Source organism: Strongylocentrotus purpuratus, unplaced genomic scaffold (genome assembly GCF_000002235.5).
Source record: "Strongylocentrotus purpuratus isolate Spur 01 unplaced genomic scaffold, Spur_5.0 spur5_scaffold_7, whole genome shotgun sequence".
In the NCBI taxonomy this organism is placed as follows: Eukaryota; Metazoa; Echinodermata; class Echinoidea; order Camarodonta; family Strongylocentrotidae; genus Strongylocentrotus; species Strongylocentrotus purpuratus.
Genome location: NW_022145613.1, coordinates 10,032,404 through 10,038,344, shown reverse-complemented (window position 1 = coordinate 10,038,344; position 5,941 = coordinate 10,032,404).

The window sequence follows — 5,941 nt, the reverse complement described above, 5'->3', positions numbered from 1 at the left end:
TCGTGGTCGACCGACAAACTATAACACCGGCAATCATCAAAACCGACAACCCGCGTAACCGACAACCCCGGAGGCTGATTATTATACTTAGAAAAGATTCGTGCAGTACATAGTAATGACAATTATCTATAATTATCTATATACATTGAATCAAAAATTTGAATGATATAAACTCAATACAGAATCATAATTATAAGACTATTGCAAGAAGTCTGAAGGGCTTTCCTCTGACTATCGAGGAAAGATATATTCCTGATTATTAGGGATAATGAATTCAACACAGATGGAATTGGTTTCGAATTCATTGATTTCAAACTCCATTTTGTTCATACATAAAATAGATAGTTTGATAGTGTTTTATTATTCAAATTCAAATTCAAATTCAAATTCAATTTATTTCCACTTTAAAAATCAATTACATATACATAATTATGAATAATAACGACGGGGTCATAAAAAGCACTAAACTGGCTCGTTGAAAATGACCCCTTAACAAATAACAAGTATATTTATTCATATTTATCATACATTGTAAGTAAATATCGAAAATTATTAAAGGAAAAACATAACGAAAACATCAAAAATTGAATTTAAAAAAAAGATAAGGAAGAAAAGATAGGAAACATCAACAAAATACTATCATTTATGAGTTCAGTAGGTGTTGTTTAACCAATCATTTAAACTGTTTTATGGTCTTACGATTTTTAGATAAGTTGGGAGGTTATTCCAAATAATTGGTCCATTGTATAACAAATTAATTAATTCTGAGTAGTTGATAAGCGGTTTAAAGAGAGGTGGATATTTTGAGCATTTCTAGTATTGTAATTATGAATGGAACAATTCAAAGTAAAATAATCTTCATACATCTTAGGAAGAAGTTAATTAGAAAGATGAAATGAAAATTCTAGTATTTAAGGTTAATAAATCATGGTTATGTAGGATTTGGATTTTTTTTAAAATAATGGTAGAGTGTTAAATGGATATAAGGCGAATCCCACGTTTTTGTAATTTATAAATTTATTCCATATTTCTTTTAGAAGTGAAGCCCCAAACAATATTCCAATAATTTAAATGGGAAGAAATGAGTGCATGATATAACATTTTCAAAACAGTCTGAGGTAAGAAATTCAATCTGAATAAAACACCAACACTTTCAGATAAAGTGTTACAAATATGATTTATGATTCATCTACAATTACTCCTAAAAATGTTGTACTTGACACCCGAGTTATCTTTTTATTTCAATAGAACAAATTTAAATCGATTGGAATTTTGGTTTTTAGTTCCAAACATAATATGATTAATTTTATTAGTATTTAATATTAACTCATTGGATTTCATCCACTTACTTAAATTAATTGATTGAGTATTTACGAAATGAAATAGAGTTGTAGGATCACGACCTTTACAAAATACACTGGTATCGGCTGCAAAATGAAATATAACGCAAATTATGGGTTGAACATGGCATGTCATTGATATAAATAAAAAACAAAAGGTATTGTTTTAACTTGGGATTCAGCTCCATTAACAATTATTAATTGTTTACGATCAGATGAATAACTTGATAAAACATTTAAAGGTGTGCCCCTAATACCGTAATATTTCAGTTCGTGTAATAAAATAGAATGATTTTATATAACAGCAAAGGCCTTAGTTAGATCAATGAATATAGTAAGAGCGTATTCCTGAATCGCTTTATTTATGCTATTAAATCTAGTAATGCTGTAGCTGTAGTGTGTCCCCGTCTTTAATAATCCAAATTGGTTGTCAATAAAAATATTGTAACTTTCAATAAAATGTATAAGTCTATTATGATTACATTTTTCTAAAATTTTGGAAACTATTGTTAGGACTGAGATTGTTCTACAATTGTTACTATCTTTACGATCACTTTTTTCAAAAATTGGAGTAACTCTGGTAATTTTCATTTTTAATGGAAAGATGCCATTTGATATACATTTATTAAACATAATACTTAGCGGTTCACTTATTAGATGAATAGCATATTTCACTACTTTTATAATAATGTTATCAACACCTGCACTTGAATTATTTTTCATATTATCGACTATGGTTATTATTTCATGTTTAGTTACAGGCTTGAGAAAAACTGAGTATATATTTGGATGTTTAAGAAAATCAGAGAAGGAATTATCAGAAGTTGTGTTATTTGAATCTTGTAAATTCTTACCAATGTTAACAAGGAAATTGTTAAAGGAATTAGCCATATCTTCATTCTCAGTTATAATTACATTGTTAACTACAATTGAGTCAATTTGATTTGTTTCCTTCTTTTTACAATTTAAGAGACTATTTATTTATTTCTAGGTGGACTTTATATTACATTTTACTTCATTGAATTTTTTTTCTCTTCTTCATAGTAATCTCTTTTAGCCTGTCGTATCTTTAAAGTAACAAAATTTCAAAACTTCTTAAAAGTTTTTTCTCTATACAATCTTGGGTGTTTAACATATTTATTTTGTTTATACAAGAGTGATTTTCTGTGACAAACCTTCAGTAATCCTTAGTAAACCATGGGTTATTATGCTTTTGTTTTACACGATAAGATTTGATAGGAAAACTTTCTTCATATATATATATATCATGGAATATTTGTAAAAAGGTATAACTTATATCAACATCTTTAAACATTTCAGGATCCCATTTGACATTGTTCAGTTTAGTACAAAAAGAATATAAGCTCTTTTCATTAATACATCGTTTTGTTTTAAGTAAGCGGTTGGTTATTTGTAACAAGTGTAAAAAGATATATAAAGCAACTGGCAAATAATCGCTTATATCACTCAATTATATTCCTGAATTGATGGCAACAGTCATGTTTGTAAATATATTGTCCAATAAAGTAGCAGATGTTGAGGTAAGTCTAGTTAGACAGTCAATAGTTGGATGTAAGTAAAAGCTATATAGAAGATTAATAAAAGAATCTACTTTGGAATTAATACCAATTTGCGTTAAGTCTAAACTGATATCACCCATAATGAAGCAATTACATGAATTTTGTATACAACAGATTGGTAAAATCAGTGAGAAACAAGTCTAAGTCAAGTCCTATAGTGGACCATATATAACACCAATTATTGTTTTTTCTACATCTGCCATTATTTGACAATTCTATAAAAAATACTTTCGAATGATTCATTAATAATTGATAAGTCAGTTCTTGAAGAATAATTTAAAGTATTATGAACATAAATTCCTGTTCCACCCCTCGCTTATTTTCTCTGTTATTACATATGAACTAGTAATCATGTAAACCATTTAGATTTGTTGGAGAGGAATTCTTCAACCACGTTTTGGATAAACCTATTATTTTAAAATCATGATATAAACTTCTGAGAAAAAGATTCAAGTTGTCGAAATTTTGTGATAAACTCCTGCAGTTAAAATGTATTAATGAAAGAGAAGTAGAAAATTCACCACCTTTATATTTTGAATTGAAAGCAGGGGCATCGAGGTAAATATCGGAGAAATATTTGTCATTTATAACATTTATATTCCTTGCAAAGGATAAAAAGCATAATATATGTTGTAAAAACATTGATATTTCTTCAGATTATGCATGTATTGAAGTAAATAATCCTGAATCATAGTAATTAATAACATGAAAGATTGTTCTGTAAATCATAAGATATGGAAATGAAAAGTGAACCTACTTTAAAAGCTAGGCTTATATAATTTAATAATATTTCCGTACAACACAATTATTGCATGACCCAAAACACGAACAATCTTTTATTGACTTGTTTTGGGTCATGCAACTGAACACTCTTAAAGTGTTGATTGTCATATTGCTCAACATTATAATTATACAGAATTGTTTGAGTTATGAAACTGATGGTAGGAAGTATAGGTTTCAACTTTCAAGATATATTACGTTAACAGGGTGTACAGCCAGAAATTCTGCTGTGATGATGATCGAAGTATATACGTACTTGATATATATGATGGAATTTTCACGAGAATCCTTTCTTTAATAATATAATCATTAAATTAGTAAACAGGTGTAATTGGTAGTAGAACTATGACATAATACATGTAATAGCGGTTGAGCTGTATAAGAGCATCATAACAATAAATGGACAAATTTAGCATGAGATATATATAAGAGTTCAAATCTTTCTTGTTTTGTATTTTGTCTAACTATCACTATCACAACCATTTAGAGACAGGATTTATAAGTAGAGCTAAATTTATATGATACTGTTCTTCAAATTGGCAACTATGATAGTTTTTTTGTATTATATTGCTCGTTAACTTTTATAACTTTTAGTGGGTGTAAGCCACAAATATGTTTAAATTATTGCTACATTGTTAGCATGAAAATGTTTGGTCTTTGAAACCAATATAAATGGGCGCGAATATTGCCGTTGGAAAAAAAATCCACATTTTAGTCGGAAAACAATGACTTTGAATCTCTAAACGTGTTGCAAATTTAAGGATTTAAATGCTCATTTCCATATTTATTTTATTCCTGGCATCAAATACATTCTAGTCGTAAAAAATCAAAAGAATACATGCAATATAGGTCAGAATTGCTGCCTTTCTACTCATACATGTGGCATATTTCCTGAGGCTCTAAATCAGAAGTTATTGAGCCAAACCCCAATATGTGGAATGATTGTCACAATCGAGTTGCGACCTAATAGTTTCTAGGATGAATATGCGATGAAGATAACGATTCAGGACGCCTAACGAGACAAGTATGCATTTTGGCGAGATGGCCAAACTCAGACAATAAGATAAGTAAGAAAAATAAAGAGAGGGACACCGGTTGAGAGACAGAAAGGAATGGAAACAATAAAGAAACATAAGGGATAGGCTAGAGAGAGAGAGAGAGAGAGAGAGAGAGAGAGAGAGAGAGAGAGAGAGAGAGAGGCGACAGGATAGTAAGGAAAGTGTGACTTAACAACAGTTGGAATGAGAGAGAGAGAGAGAGGGAGAGAGAGGGAGGGAGGGAGGGAGGGAGAATGCGACAGTATAGTAAGGAAAGTGTGACTTAACAACAGTTGAGATGAGAGAGAGAGAGAGAGAGGGGGAGAGAGAAGGCGACAGGATAGTAAGGAAAGTGTGACTTAACAACAGTTGGGATGAGAGAGAGAGAGAGAGAGAGAGAGGGGAGGGAGAAGGCGACAGAATAGTAAGGAAAGTGTGACTTAACAACAGTTGGGATGAGAGAGAGAGGGAGAGAGGGAGGGAGAAGGCGACAGAATAGTAAGGAAAGTGTGACTTAACAACAGTTGGGATGAGAGAGAGAGAGAGAGAGGGAGGGAGAAGGCGACAGAATAGTAAGGAAAGTGTGACTTAACAACAGTTGGGATGAGAGAGAGAGAGAGAGAGAGAGAGAGAAGAGCGACAGGATAGTAAGGAAAGTGTGACTTAACAACAGTTGGGATGAGAGAGAGAGAGAGAGAGAGAGAGAGAGAGAGAGAGAGAGGGAGGGAGAAGGCGACAGGGTATAAGGGGAAGTGCAATTTAACAGTTGGGATGAGAAAGAAGGAGAGAAAGAGAGAAGAGTTGAATCACATTGCTGCTTGTACATTCCTGCTTTGTACCATGTGAAATAGGTTTTTTTCTAATAAATACAAATACACATACAAACATTGACATATCGATCAGCAATACGTGTACTCAACTGCAAGACTAATAGATGCCTCTTTAGAAACAACTTAAAATCATTGAAATTATTTATTTGTTTTATATTTCGAGGTAGTCCTTCCTGACCATTGTAGCATCTTTTAGATATTGAACTTTTATATTATGTTAGTGCCTTAAAGGTACTATGTCCCTTTTGCAGGCCAAAAAAAATGAAAAGGTTAAATTCCAATGGCATTTGAAAGATAATACTAATTTAGAACTCCCCTTAAAAAGGGGGCTTGAAAATGTCTTTAAGTGGGAAAATAACGACTATTACTTGTCA